At 45.3% G+C, this 15954-nt stretch overlaps 1 protein-coding gene across 1 annotated transcript in view; it reads left to right on the forward strand.

Annotated features, from left to right (window-relative positions):
* LOC144828497 (uncharacterized) overlaps positions 1-15954 on the forward strand; it is a 63909-nt gene that overhangs the window by 19816 nt on the left and 28139 nt on the right. Inside the window, exon 2 of the mRNA XM_078686751.1 lies at positions 12756-12871. The gene's annotated coding sequence lies outside the window, so the exon portion shown is untranslated. The remainder of the gene's footprint in view (positions 1-12755; positions 12872-15954) is intronic.

A 15954-nucleotide genomic window follows, 5' to 3' on the forward strand; every position in this document is an offset into this window, starting at 1 on the left:
CAATGCCGAAATACCCCGCCAGTTAGCGAGGCTTGTAGTGGCTGCTTATAAAACAGTGGGTGGCACAAGTAAGGGTCTAAAGTATTTTTCAGTCAAGGAGAAAAAACAACCACAAGGGCAGTCTGCTGAGGTAGAAGTCCAGCCCAAGTCCAAAAAACAAAATTGGCCTTAAAAAAACAGAAACCGGGGAAGCAGCAACAGCAGACTCAAGAATCTTATCCTGCGTCTCAGATGCCTGCGCCGACAGAGCAAGTTTATGACTTGCGCGATCGCGCGACGATTAAATCACCTGAAAGATTTCAGGTTTCTGATCAACGCTCTCCTCGTTCCTTTCAGGACTCATCGGCCCCGAAGACCGGTGGAGGAGGAGGCGGAAGGGGACGGGGTGGTCAGCAAGGACGTGACCAGCCCCGCCAGACAGACGGTGCAGGGAAGCAGGACGGCTCAACGCCGAAAAGACCGCAGTTTGCCAAAAAGAAAGTCGCGGCTTTGACAGCGCATCGATATGCCACAGATAGTAAGAACGCGGCTTCGGAATCTGACGTGGGCTCTGACCTTGCTGGACAGCGGGGAGGAGATTACCATTGTGAGAGAGGCCTTGCGTCCACTACTGAAGGTGACAGCGACTGATGTTTATGTTGTGATAGAAACAGCGGATACGAGAGTTGCTCCCCCTGATAGACTTTTTGAAATTGTCCTGTTAATCGAAGGAGACATTCAACGGACTATAAAAGGGGTATTTAAGGAAAATCTTTCGTCTACGTATGACATTTTGCTTTCGGAGGCTGACTGGCCCCCACCTTTTGTCCTCGCAGCGCCGCGAGGGGAGGAGGTATTCCTCCCCAGTTTCGCGAACGCTGTCTCGAAAGAGCATGCGCAGCATTTTGCAGAAGAGTGGGCTAAGGCTCTAGCGCCGGCTCTGTACCGCAACCAGTGTGGTTGGGATAAATTGTCCCCAAGCCACGAGATTCCTTTGCGGTCTCAGCCACAGCCTCAACCTCAATATCCCATTCGGCGAGAAGCCAAGGCTTCCGTCGCAGCTATCCTTGAACAATTGGAATATCAGGGAGTAATTGAAACGTGCGTGTCTCCGATGAATAACCCCCTTTTTACTGTGAACAAGCCAGACGGAACGTATCGTTTGGTTTTGGATTACAGGCATTTAAACTCGCATTGCCGTAACTGTGCAGTACAGAATACTCACGGCTCTGCGCTAGTGGATAGTCTTGTGCGTAAGCGTTTTAAAACCATGCTTGACATTTCCAATGCCCATAAATTGAACAGTCTTCGTTCCCAATGGACCAGCTTTACTTCAGCCGGGGTCCAAAAACACTTTCGGTGTCTCCCAATGGGCTATAAGAATAGTCCTGGAATTTTCACTGCCCTCATTGTCTCTCTTTTGGAGAGAATCGACCCGGATGCTTGTTCGTATGTGGCTGACATTTATCTCACAGACGCCGAAATTTGGGGGCATCTGTGTCGCGTCAACAGCATAATTTGTAACTTTGCAGACATGGGTTACAAATTTAACTTTGCGAAATCGGACATTGCAGAGTACACAGTCCTGCTGGACCGGCAATCGGTGCAGCGCTAGGGGGCTGGAAACAAGCATGGTTACCTGCAGCCAGGATTAGGAGGGGAACATCTGGAAAGGCGGGAGTGCTTCACCCGTCCACACAGGTGGAGGCGGAGACCGGACGGAAGTTCTGAGGCCGGCCCAGGGATTGCTGCAGTGAGACGTGGTACCTAAGTCGGCGGGGGGGCGTTGCGCCTGAGCTCCCCCCCGCATACACATTGAGTCGGACCCAGTCTGGGGGAAACGGACTGATGAGGGAGCGCACGAAGCGCTAACCGTGGTTGCACTGGGGGACGCTCCGGTGCTCCTGTCGGCGTCATTTCTGTTGAGCGGCGGTCGGCTGCGGATTGTGACCTGTGACCTGGAACCGTGGCGGAGAGCACTGAGGCCGTCACTGGCCCCCCACACCAGGTTCTGATCTGCCCAGCGGTGAGGGACTGACTACACGGGAAGGACATGCAGTGTTGACCGAGGCTGCACGGGAGGGTACACGGAGGACCCCGCCGGCCATTTGCAGGGTGCGGGGACGGGGACGGGCGGGAGCTGTGGCCTGAACGCCCAGAGTTGAGGTGGTGTGCTCGGTGGGGGGGGGGGGGGTGGTGAGAGCTTGGACAGTGGTGCCTTTCTCCCCCCCCCCACCCTGGAGTGGTGTCCTCTGCTCTGTGGCATACGTGTGGAGCAGGTGGACGCTGGACGGGATCCACAGGACGCGAAGTGGAGGGAGACGAGCTTGAGTCTGGCCAGACTTTGTCCTTGTGGGGGAGATTTTGTCCTTGTGTTCTTGGAGCCCATTTGGAGTGATAGCACATCTCGCGCTGGAAGCGCACGCTCTGTGGTGGTTCTGCCTGTTTGCTCCCCTCGCTGCCGTTTGTGTTCCATCCGCGGCCGCCGAGTAGGGGGACTACAGCCCCCAGAATCCCTGGAGGCAAACCCCGCCCACCCACGCCCACTGCCGCGCACGGAGGCACAGAAAACACCGGCGCTCCTCCCGTGTCGCGGGACGCGGGCGGGCTAAGCCTGGGCAAAGGGCGGGCCCTCTGAGACCGCAAGAGACTGGGCTGGGCCCCCCCCCCCCTGCAAGTGACTGAACTGTGGTAAAGTGGATTGGTTAGTGAATTTAGTGAGCTGTGGCCAGACTTACATTCTGTCTATTTGTACATTTAGCTGTATCTTGCATTGTCAGTGGGGCCACAGTACAGTGTGGAACTGGTTTCATTAATAAACAATGACGTCGCCCCCTAATAAGGCTAAGCACCCACCAATAGGAGGAGTTCACCAGCGCGCGCTGGATAATTTTGTATTTAGGGCTAGCCTTCGATCAGATAAGGAATTTGCTCTGTCTGAGCGAAGGGCGGAGAGACGCCGTTCCATCGAATGTATTAAAGAACAAGAGACTATCTATAGGTTCCCCAAAATTATTGATTTCGCCCACCCACAGCATTTCCCCTGTCATTGATAACGATGTATCCTTAAATATCAGCATCCCATTACTCCTGCAAGAGCATACCCCCCCACAAGCTGAAGCCAACGACTTAACTACAAGCAATTTATCCATTAATATTAGCTTGACCCCCAGAGGCAGTAGCCCGGCCTCTTATTTTCTCGCCATGTGTGTACTCGCCTATCAAAATCAAGGGAACACCCAAATTTCATAGAGCCCAAGGACCACCGCCAAAAAGAAGGAAAAAGAGGGGGGACTCTTTATTTAAAAACAAGGCTACCGGTAAAAATGGGGGGTCCACTTTCAAACCCTCTCCTATTGCACTTACACCATCCCGGATGGTCTCCCCAACTTCCACCCTGACAAATGACCCATCTAGCACCAGCTTACTGGGCAGTATAGAAAAACTATTAAGATCGTCCACGCTGCCTCTGCTGGAGCGATTGAAGGGATTAACTAGCCAAATTGAGAAGTTAGAAAAGGAGTTAGGGGAAATCAAAGTGGCAATTAAGGATTCTGCTAAATCTGAAGTAGGGCATGGTCCACCCCCACTGTCTCTAAATACCCCTGCCCAGAATGTTATCAAAACTACGGTTTTGCCCAAACCAAAACCCCGCAAAATATTATCCATCAATACTGCAAGGACAAATAGTAAAGGTAACGCCAAGAAATCACAGGAAGGACTAACACCAAATAAAACAATTAAAGCCCCACGAGCGCAACCTGTGAGTAATGTACGTCAGACAACTGCCCAAGAAAAACCTGTTAAGACATTCCCAGTTAAGAGGCCTGGTGTAGAGCTGCGCCCTTAATACCACAACATATGTTGTGGTATTAACCGGGGTGCCAGCTCTGGAAGATGGATGCAGAGAAGATCAATGTGGGTTAAAAAATAAAGTCATACACTGGCTGAGGCAGAATTTTCTACTCCCGCTGGAAATAAATGGGACAATACTTAACGTCAGACGGCTCCCCTGGTTTGGGAAAAGAACCAAGGATTTAGTGGGTGATATTGTCATCATAAATTTTCAAGATGAGAGGGTTGTCAGATATATTGTAAACAGGACTCCACTAAATGTAGGAAATACTATCACTGCACGTGAACTAACTTACTTTTACCCAAGAGGAATAGTCGCCCCGTTATCCAATCTTAGGCCTTTGGTTCACCAACAGAATTATTACGCAACTCCCTCATTCTATAATCAGAATATGGGTCTTGGGTACAATACTCAGAGGCAGGATGGTTATTACGGTTCCCTTTCTCATCATCAGCAGAATAACTACGTAGCTCCAACACCCTGTTACCAGAACCCTGGTTTCTGCCCTCCTACCCAGAGGCAGAATGATGGTATTAGACCCCCTTTGTTTCTACAAGGTGATTATCCCTGGCCTACCTTTAACCGCTTTGCAGCATTAGCGGGTATGGAAGGAGTCGATTGACTCGGTTCTGGGGACACAGTAGATAGTGATGTTGTTGAACCACAAAAGCCCCCCTGCACACCCATAAAGTCAATCATAACTTGCAATGTGCACGTCCCCCCCTCAATTCACACTTCCTCACAAAATTCAGTGATTGATTGTGTAAATATAGACAAGGGGCGTCCTCCACACGTACAAGTTCTAGACAGGGGAGAGAGAAGGGGGAAGGTGGCTAATGTGGCAGTTGGTCTTGTGTCGTGGAACATCGCTGGTTTGGCTACTAAAATTTCCAATAATGAATGGCGACAGTATGTGCAGAAATTTTCCGTAATCTGTTTACAGGAAACTTGGGCAGTTGATAACAGTAAATTACACTTAGAAGGGTATAAATGTTTTTTGTCCCAGCTAGGAAATCTAGCTCAGGCAGGGCCATGGGCGGGTTATCAGTATATGTGGATCTGAACCTCCCTGGGATATGGTCAACTGTAAGTTGTAATTCTCACAATATCCAAGAGGTGCGGCTCAAAGGTAAAGGTTTGAACTTGACTATATTGAATGTGTACAATCACGTGACGGGTGGGGGAGGCAATAAATTAATACAAGAACTGGAGTATAGACTGCACCAAGATTCCACTTGTAAAACTAAATCCCACGTTCAAAACAGCCTAGTCATGGGTGATTTTAACTGTCACATCTGCCCAGCCCTTTTCCCAATAGATACGACATGGTCGCGATGCCCACTGGATAACGGAGCTCACTTTGAGCACACTGTAGAAGGTGATGCCTTAACAAAATTTTTATTAAATCAGGATCTGGTCCACACAATGGATATGGTGCATATACCAAAGGACGAGACCCTGCCGCCGACTTTTAAGGGCAGAGGAGGCTCAACGTACATTGATTACATTATTTCATCAAGGGCTTTTACCAATAGAATCTCTAGGGTGGGCATTGAATGGAACACGTTTAGTGATCATAATCCTTTGGTGTTAGACATATTGCACCAGCCAGCCCCAATTCGGGAAAAGCTTGTAGCGACATCCGAGAGGGTTACTGATCAGGGCAGACGCCTAAGGTGGGCTAAAATTGACGGGGAAAAGTTCTATGAGGCATTGATGGAGAAGGGGAAAAAAGCTTTTGAGGCATGTCTAGATGAGACAATTGTAGGGAGGGAGCTACTCACAGCTTTTGCAAACATAGCACATCTGGTAGATGGGTTGTTAAAGACCAGTGCCAAGGTAAAAGAGTCAGGCAGCCAGCTGCGATGGTTTGGCCGAGACTGCTCTAAAGCCCTGAGGGAGCTTAAAGAAAGTCTTAGAGCCCAGGGACGTCATCAAGGTTGTGTCCTGTAGGAAGAAATACAATAGAGAGCTGTGCAGAAGGAAGAAGGCATTACAAGCAGAAGGATGGGCGGACCTTAGAGAAGCGGGGGAAAAGAGGGATATGACTGAATTTTGGAAAATTATAAATAGACCCACTTTCCAGGACGATCTAGCCCCAAAATTAGGAACAAATATCATGCCTGATAGGTGGATTTCTCACTATGGGGGTCTATATAACCACGAAAATAACCACGAAAATGAGATACAGCACAAAATAGGGAACGCTGACCACGGTCAGCTTGTAGTTTTTTCTTTACAAGAAATCAAGGCAGGGATAGAGGGGCTGTCTAAGAACAAAGCTCCTGGCCCGGATGGAATCCCGCCTGATTTGTTCCTTAGCTCGGTGGAACTATGGGCCCCCATAATGACGAGAGTCATTAACACCGCAATTCACTTAGGTTTACCGCCCTCCTGGTCAACTGCTATCATTGTCCCCATCTTTAAAAAGGGTAACAGGGATGACCCACAATGTTACCGCCCGATCTCACTCATCGATGTATCCGCTAAAATCCTGGGTAGGGGGATTTTAAACCGGTTGTCTGAGTGGACAGAAGCAAATAACATAATCTCAGACGTACAGTACGGTTTTAGGACGGGCCGCTCCACGAGCGATCAATGCTTGAACCTCTACATGATAGCTGCCAAATACACTGTGACCAGCGATGAATCCCTGTACATGGGGTTCATGGATCTGGCAGCTGCTTTTGATCATGTTAACAGAGGCAAGCTTTGGAATATGATGTCCTGTATGGGGATAGAGGTAGGCCTTATTAACATTTTGAGGGAATTGCACAATAATACTTCAGCGCAAGTTGGGTATAACATCGGGGGTGGCTGCACTGATTCTTTCCAATGCAGAAGCGGGGTACGCCAAGGCTGCGTTCTGGCGCCTTTTATTATTTTCCCTTTATATTAACAACCTAGAACAGCACTTCTCACAGTTGGGATCTGACTGTCCACGGGTAGGGTCGTGTCATCTTCCCGTGCTACTTTACGCATATGACGCGGTCCTCCTCGGACGCACACCTAAGAGTTTACAGATTTTAATTGATGGTTTTGTTTCTTTTATGGGCTCATTAACCCTTTCTGTCAACCTGGGTAAATCCTATGTTTTATGTGCCGGGAAAAAACCCTCTAGGAAATGTACATTCATGATCGGGAGTCACAAGATGGAGATAGTCAAATCATTCTCATATCTGGGCTTACTATTTGATGAATCACTAACATTTAATGCCCTGATAGAGGATCGTTGCCGCAAGATGAATATGGCTAATGGGGCAATTGCTGGTTATGGACGAAGGTTGGGGAGGTGGTGCCCCGAACAGGTAATGATCCTGTATAACTCAATGTGTTGCTCTAAAGTTACCTACGGGGCAGAGGTGTGGGGCTTTGTAAACATTTGCCAACTGCAGCGGGAGGAGAATAAACATCTGCGCTCCGTCCTGAAAGCCCCACACAATCTACCAGCCGCAATAGCACACAGGGAGCTAGGGATCTCCTACCTTGAAGATTTAATACAAGTTAGGCAAATTTTAGCCTGGCTTAAAACCTGGATAAATCCGGAGGCGAGCCTAAGCAGGGAACTACTGAAGGACTGCTTGGGCAGAGAAAAATGGTCGCAAATCCCGTGGCTCAGCTACGTAAAATCTGTATTGGCAAATTTGGGCCTAGGGAAACTCTTCACTGATCCTTCAGCGATCACCACCCAGCATAGGACAATTGTCAAAACAGCGTTCTTTGCACATAAAGTTGCTCAGAGGACAGAACAAGAAAGGGCTAAGACCACCGTGTGCGCATATAACCTCGTAAAGATTACAGAGGGAATGGAACCGTACCTGTATTTGTTACACAACGTACAGGAAAGGTTTTTAATGACCCGTTTTAGGCTAAATTTTTTACCATATTTATTGGGATCACCATTAGGGTATTCATCCACTATTGAGCAGAAGGGAACCTGTGGCTGCGACAATAGGTCTCTGCAGGATTCCCTTCATTTTGTATTGTTATGTTCATTTTATTCTGAACCCAGACGTAGATTCTTGGTAGATATTTTGAAAAAATCTAACATAAAATGTGCTAAAGAAGCTCTGATTTTTTTAAAACAGGCGTCGCACCCCCTGATATTGTGCGGCATCATCAATTTTATCAAAGTAGCTGTTCGTTTAAGAGCAACCAGAGGGGGGGGGGGAAATGTGAGATTCCTGTGATTGTTTTTAATGGATTATAATTTTTCATTTAACTCACAAATGTATTGAATGTATATTTGAACTTTTATGGTGATTTTTAATCATCGAATAAAGATTATAAATTGCAAACAATTGAGTCCAATTAGTTGGTTTGAAATCTGGTTTGATTAGTTCATAGAGAGGTTTAACCCTTTCTGCGTAATTTAGAACATAAGTTCTTCCAAAATTCAGGAAACCTAGAATTGACTGTAAGTTTTTCAGTGTATTTGGAGGCTGGAGCAGTGCACATTTCTCTAGAAAGTTTGCTGCCAGGCTTTTGCCTTCACTTGAAAGTTCGTATCCTAAGAATAGGACGTTGAGGTGGGCAATTCGGGATTTCTTAAAATTGAATTTGTACCCTTCAGAAGCGAACCCAAGTACTATGGTGTTCACTCTTTTCAAGTGCCTGTCCAAATCATCGTCAGTAAGATAGATGTCATCGACAAATGCTAATGCCTCATCATCATACGTTTGTAGTAACTCTGTTACTCTGGCTGAAAATAACCTAGGACTATTCTTGAATCCCTGGGGGAGACGGCAAAACTGTCCCTGTGTTCCCATAATTGAGAAAGCAGTCAAGTGCATGCTTTCTGGTGCAATGTTTTGACAGAAGAAACCATTTTAAATATCTAACGTGGTTTTATATTTTTTACGCACAATGTTATTCATCAGTGCTGCACTGTGTGCATTTTGTACTGCAAAAGTTTTGCAACAAGAGTTTAAGTGTCTGTAGTCCAAAACGAGACAATATGAATTGTATGGTTTGGAGACAGGAAACAAAGGATTGTTCATAGATGAGGTGCATGTTTCAATCACCCCTTAGGATTCAAGTTGATTAAAAAAATCTCCCTGACCTGTTTTTTAGCTTCTTGCTTAACTGGATACTGCCTCTGTGTAGTAGGTTGATTTTTTAACTGGATTTTATGGTGAGGAGAGTCCTCATCCCATCCTACATGATTTTAATGCTGGAGCCTGAGCTACTGCCCATTTTCTGGCATATGTGTATTTTTTATGAATTGGAATGTGATTTGAGAAGGCTGGCATAATTATATCTTCCAAAGGAAATGATGGACGGAGCGTTGACAATACAAGCACTCACCCCCAGTCAACTGATCTGAGTTTAATCCATCACCGTTCTTTAGCCCACTCTGCCACCCCAGTTCAGACATGGCCATATGCAAATCAGTCTCACCCTGTGCCTCATGGGAACAGTCCAGCCCGAACTGCAAGCCATGCCTTCCCTGGACCGGAAACAAGCTTCCGAGGACCGGTTTCTGGCATTTCAGCCGATATCAGCCTGGCTTGCTTGAATCCTGTGTCAAAGTGGGCAAGGGACTCACGTCTGAGCATACCCTGCCAACTTATGGCGAACAAAGAAAAACCAAAGGAAATGATGGACGGAGCGTTGACAATACAAGCACTCACCCCCAGTCAACTGATCTGGGTTAATCCATCACCGTTCTTTAGCCCACTCTGCCACCCCAGTTCAGACATGGCCATATGCAAATCAGTCTTACCCTGTGCCTCATGGGAACAGTCCAGCCCGAACTGCAAGCCATGCCTTCCCTGGACCGGAAACAAGCTTCCGAGGACCGGTTTCTGGCATTTCAGCCGTCTTCAGCCCGGCTTGCTTGAATCCAGTGGCAAAGTGAGCAAGGGACTCACGTCTGAGCATACCCTGCCAACTTATGGCGAACAAAGAAAAACCAAAGGAAATGATGGACGGAGCGTTGACAATACAAGCACTCACCCCCAGTCAACTGATCTGGGTTAATCCATCACCGTTCTTTAGCCCACTCTGCCACCCCAGTTCAGACATGGCCATATGCAAATCAGTCTTACCCTGTGCCTCATGGGAACAGTCCAGCCCGAACTGCAAGCCATGCCTTCCCTGGACCGGAAACAAGCTTCCGAGGACCGGTTTCTGGCATTTCAGCCGTCTTCAGCCCGGCTTGCTTGAATCCAGTGGCAAAGTGAGCAAGGGACTCACGTCTGAGCATACCCTGCCAACTTATGGCGAACAAAGAAAAACCAAAGGAAATGATGGACGGAGCGTTGACAATACAAGCACTCACCCCCAGTCAACTGATCTGGGTTTAATCCATCACCGTTCTTTAGCCCACTCTGCCACCCCAGTTCAGACATGGCCATATGCAAATCAGTCTGACCCTGTGGCTCATGGGAACAGTCCAGCCGGAACTGCCAAGCCATGCCTTACCCTGTGGTGTAATTTTGCTTGTGTTCCCTTGGTGAGGGATGTACTGTTAAGGTCTGCATGACATATTGAACCAATTGTCTATGTATTTTAATTAACTGTTTTAGCTGGGCTAACAGTTCTGGACCTGCCATTTCTTCAATGTCAGGATGTGGTGTATAGCCGGCTAGTACCGGCCAGGTAGCTCCTGGTCTACCTAGAGAACCAAGCCTGGTAATGTGATTTTGATGTTGTAGGGCGCCTTTAAACCGGAGCTGATGCTCTTGGTATGCTAACGGAATTTCAATGTCCTCGTAAGGGACGTATTCCACTGGAGGTTCCTCTACTTTGAAGTAGTGGAACTCACGTGTTTCCGGATTTGCTGCAGGAAACTGAATCCATGAATAGAATATCTCTGTCTGGGGCGTGGCATGCGCGCCGGACGGTGAAGACGCTCTTTCCGTAAGCTCCGCGACGGACTCTCTTCACTAATGCCGTGAGAGCGCTGTATCCTGCTTTTTGGACGTCGGAAGCAGTTCCAATGTCGGCGGAAGGCTCCGCGACCCTGATGTTGCCGGCAGAACTGATTTTCAGGCTGGGAGGACTCTGAATCCCAAGCGGTAACTTTTTTCTTCAGAAGCGACGCGGGCGGCCGCCATTTTGAGCGCTGAGCCCGTGTCGTCGTTCTGCTACCTGCTTCGACTCCCTTCCTTCTATTGTGCATTATTCCTCTGCTTTGCCCATAATATACACCACTCTTTTTTGCTGTTCCTGGCCATCTTTATGCCCCTTCTTTGTGCTTGCGACTGACTCTGTGCTTTCTCTCAGAAAAAAAGGTGCCGCCATTTTCCTAATGCAGCATTTGACCTGATTATTTCTCTCCTCTCCATTTTTCCTACGAGTATTGTGGTTTTTATCATATCGCTCTACTCTTCTCATGCTCTACGTATTATTACTGATATTTATGAGGATGGATATTTGTTTTTTTGTACTCTAACGCTGCACCTGGATATCATTCTTCCTCATACCTCAGTGCTATCCTTTTTCAGCGACCTGCGATTTTCTTCCAACTGGCTTAGTGTCTATGCTCCTTCTCAGTGATAGTATCTACGGTGCAATATCTTTCTTGCTGATTATTTTTGGCCGTATTTGTTGGCTCCTGCTCACATTTTTATCATGGCCAATGACTCCAAGTTGTCTCAGACTGGTACCAAACCTAAGCGGCCTAAAAATGACCCGCCCTCTCCCATCAAGTCTTCCTCTAATCCTGTTCTGGACTCAATTCTTGAGGAGGTTCGCGGCCTCCAACCTTTTATGAGTGCGACTAATGACAGGCTCAAACAGATTGAAGACCGTTGGGTACTTATGGAGGGCAAAGTCTTAAATTTGGAGCAAAGGGTTAGTGACATTCAAGATGTCTCGACTAAAATCCCTCTCCTAGAGCAAGAAATCCACAAACTTACGCTGCACACAGAGGATTTGGAAAATCGCAATAGAAGAAACAACCTACGCGTTTATGGTGTTCCGGAAAATTTGGAAGGTTCCGACATGGTTTCTTTTTTACAAAAATGTCTACAAGAACTTCTGGATCTCCAACCTGCGTCACATCCTCTGAACATTCAAAGAGCCCACCGCCTTGGCCGTCTGAACTCTGCATCTAACAAACCTCGTGGCATTATCATGCTTTTTCTAGAATTCACGGAGCTGATGACTGTGTTAAAAGCTGCCAGACTAAAACGTCGTCTCCAGTGGTCTGGTCACAATATTTTCATCTCCCAAGACCTCTCGACTGCGACTAATGCCAGACGTAAAGAATTCTTGAATCTCCGACCTATGATGCGACAACTTCACGTTCAATATGGCATTCGTCACCCTTGTTTCAGCAAGATCACTCATAACGGCCAAACCCGCTCATTTGATGATCCTCAAAAGCTCCATGCTTATCTCCAAAGTGCTTCTTCGTCGACGATGGATACTGTGCCTTAATCTTTCTTCTTGTTTCCTCTCTTGTTGCTCTAACATGTTGTTCCCTGTGTTTCTCTCACTTTTAATATGTTCTTATCTCCTTTCTTTCTGTATGTTTCTTCTTCTTCATCTGTAATTTTTATTCATCTACTTTCCGTTCTTACAATCTTCTCTTCACCCTATACGTATGTCCTTTTTCTCGGTTGCTCATGTGGACGTTTCCCCTACCCGGCGTATCCTTGCCCCTAATGCTTTTGTTTCTCGCTAACTCTCCGATCAGGCGTCTGTGCCTTGATCTGTTTACTTTCCTCTATCTTTTCTCCGTTCTCTTTTTTACCTTTCCCCTTATTTCTATTTTCTCTTCTCCTCTTACTACATTCCTTTTCCTTTTCTTCATTGCTCCATGCCTTTCGTCTCCTTTGCAATCTCTTCTTCGAATATTCTTCTTCATAATGTCTTTTGTCCTTCTGACCAGATTTTTCGTTTGTGTTCTGAGTATTTTGAGAGCTTCCCTTATTCGTATTTTATGTAATTGTTATTTCCTTTTTTGTAGTGCTTCCCTTGCCATGTGTTTTATCAACGTGCCGTCCATCACCCCTCTCCTCAATGGTGTGTAATTTTGTCTCCTGGAATGTACGAGGTCTTGGTCACCCTGTCAAGCGTCAAAAGGTATTGTCTCATTTATCCAAAATTGGTTCTCAAGTTGTTTTTCTTCAAGAAACGCATTGTTCTGATGTTGAATCAATCAAATTGAAGAGACAGTGGGTGGGTCAGGTTGTATTCTCTCCAGCTTGTCTTAAAAAAGAGGGGGTTGCTATTTTATTTCACAAGGCTTTGAATGTACAGATTATCTCCTCTCAACATGATGACGAAGGACGTTGGGCAATGGCTAAGGTTGTTATCCATAATAAGACAATGGTTCTGCTCAATATTTACGGCACGGTACGTCCTGACCCTAAGCTTTGGACTGCTATTAAAACCCTGCTTTCCTCCATTGATTGCCCTGATTTTGTCATTGCAGGGGATTTTAACCAATGGTTGGACCCTTTTTCTGATAGATTATCCTCCAGTAAATTTCAACCTGACAAATCTCATAAGAGCTTCCAATCTGCCATTGCCTCACGTCCTTTATATGATTCTTGGAAATTATGTAACCCAGATGTATTGGAATATACCTTTTTCTCTCCTGTTCACCACACCCGCTCTAGAATTGATTACATTTTGATTAGTAAATCCTTACTCCCCTCCATTCATAAATCAACCATAGGCTCCATTTTTATTTCTGACCATGCCCCTGTTTCTACCTCACTTGATCTTTCCCTTGTATCATCTAAATGTAGTCGCTGGAAATTTAACGCCTTTCTTCTATCTGATGAAGTTTTTTTGAAGGAAAGTGCGGAATTTTTTACTGAATTTTTTACATTTAATGATCCCTCTGATACTTCCATTCCCAACAATTGGGATGCTTTTAAAGCTGCGTTTCGAGCATTTACCATATCCTATGTTGCTAAAAAGAAGAAACTCAATAGGGAAAAGTACGATAACCAACTTCGAAAGGTTAAGAACCTCGAGCATTTATATTTCTCTTCTAAATCCCCCTCCTCTCTTCATGATTTGATCTTAGCTAAAACAGACCTTAACAAGATTATTACCAATGAGGCTTGTAACACCCTCCTCAAAATTAAATCAAATTTCACGGTGGCGAAAATAAAGCAGGGAAAATGTTAGCAAACTATTTAAAAATTAAATCTGAACGTAAAAATATTGGCCCCATCTTCAATGACTCTCTAAACAAATTGGTTACAGCTGATGAAGACATCGCTGATGTATTCCATTCCTATTATCACTCCCTATATACAGATGACACCCATCCCTCTGATGTAAACTTATCTTCCTTTTTTGAGGGTCTTCCCTCTCCCCCATCCCTTCCCGATGAGTTTGCGCTCCTAGAAGAGGAAATTTCACTTCAAGAGGTAACTCGTGCCATTCGCTCCCTCAAACGCTCAAATGCTCCTGGTCCAGATGGCCTTCCTGTAGAATTTTATTCTTCATTTCAGACTTTTTTTGCCCCTAAACTCCTTCAACTCTTTAACTACTTTATTTGTAGTGCGAAGGCTTCTGGGTCATTTTTGGATGCATTAATTATCATCATTCCGAAACCTGATAAAGATCACACCCAATGCAAAAACTATCGTCCTATATCCCTAATAAACTATGATTGCAAAATCTTTGCTAAAATACTTGCTTCCCGTCTTGATTCCCTTATCCCCCGTCTTATCAAGACTGATCAGGTGGGTTTTGTGAAGGGTAGGCTTGCTGCGGACAATGCTCGCTTATTCTCTAATGTCATTGCTCACAGCAAACATCTTAAAGTCCCTTTAGCAGCTCTGTCCTTAGATGCTGAGAAGGCTTTTGACCGCATCAACTGGCAATATCTCATTCGTACCCTCACTGGTTTGGTTTTGGTCCTTCTTTTATTTCTATGGTTAAACTTCTTTATTCCTCTCCACGTGCCAGTATTTTTGTCAACAACCAATTTTCCAAATAATTTTCCTTGTCTAGAGGCACTCGTCAGGGATGTCCCCTTTCTCCCCTGTTGTTTATTCTTTGTCTTGAGCCCTTCTTAGAAAGAATTCGTTCTAATCCTAACATCACTGGTTTTACATTGGCCTCTACTGAAACTGAATTGTCCGCTTATGCAGATGATGTACTCGTATATATGTCCAATCCTGAAACCTCCCTTCCACCATTCCTGGATGAGGTCCGTTTATATTCCTCTATTTCGGGATATAAATTGAATCTGTCTAAAACGGAAGTCCTCCCACTTAATTCACTTTGCTACCAATACATGTTTAATAATACTGATTTTGCTTGGTGCTCCTCTAAAATTAAATACCTTGGTATTTGGTTCGCTCCCTCCCTGAAAGATACCCTTAAATTTACGTTTGATTCTCTTATAAAGAAAATCACCTCCCTTCTTCAAATCTGGTCCCCATTATTTCTCTCCTGGTGGGGTAGACTGGACACAATTAAAATGATGATTACCCCTCATGTTCTTTACACGGTGTCTCTGCTTCCTTTCAAAATTCCCCTTTCCTATTTCTCTCGCATAAACTCTATTTGTACAAAATGTTTGTGGAATGACAAGCATCCCCGAATAGCGCTACAGAAGCTGATTCGCCCTAAATCTGAAGGTGGAGTTCGATTTCCCAACTTTAAAATGTACCACTCTGCTTTCCTGATCAAACAATCCTTTTCTTTAGCATATGACTTTAATGACACTCCTGTACCTACCTGGGTTCTTCTAGAACGTTATCTCTTGAAGGACCTTTCCTTTCAACATGTTGTTTTTATGTCAAACTGTTCTTTTTTGACTAAATACCCTATATTAAAATATTCCCAAACTGTATTACACAATGTCTTCTCCTCTAATCTTTCAGCATTACAATGTTTTTTTATTATCTGTTGTATGGTATAACAAATTTCTTCGATATAAAGGTAAATCATTTTATTTCAAGCACTGGAAAGAGAAGAATATTGTATTTGTTCATCAGTTTTTTGATAATGACTCTCTCATTCCTTTTCCGGAACTACAACTGTTATTTAATTTACATTTGTCATATCTTTCTGAATATACCATTATTACATCTGCCATTCAGTCACACTTAGCTTCCCTTTCCATTCCGGTTGTCTTTCCATCTTTTGTTTCTACCTCTTCCCTTTATCCCTTATTTTCCTCTCAACGACCTAAG

Source organism: Lissotriton helveticus, chromosome 1_1 (genome assembly GCF_964261635.1).
Source record: "Lissotriton helveticus chromosome 1_1, aLisHel1.1, whole genome shotgun sequence".
NCBI classification, from domain to species: Eukaryota; Metazoa; Chordata; class Amphibia; order Caudata; family Salamandridae; genus Lissotriton; species Lissotriton helveticus.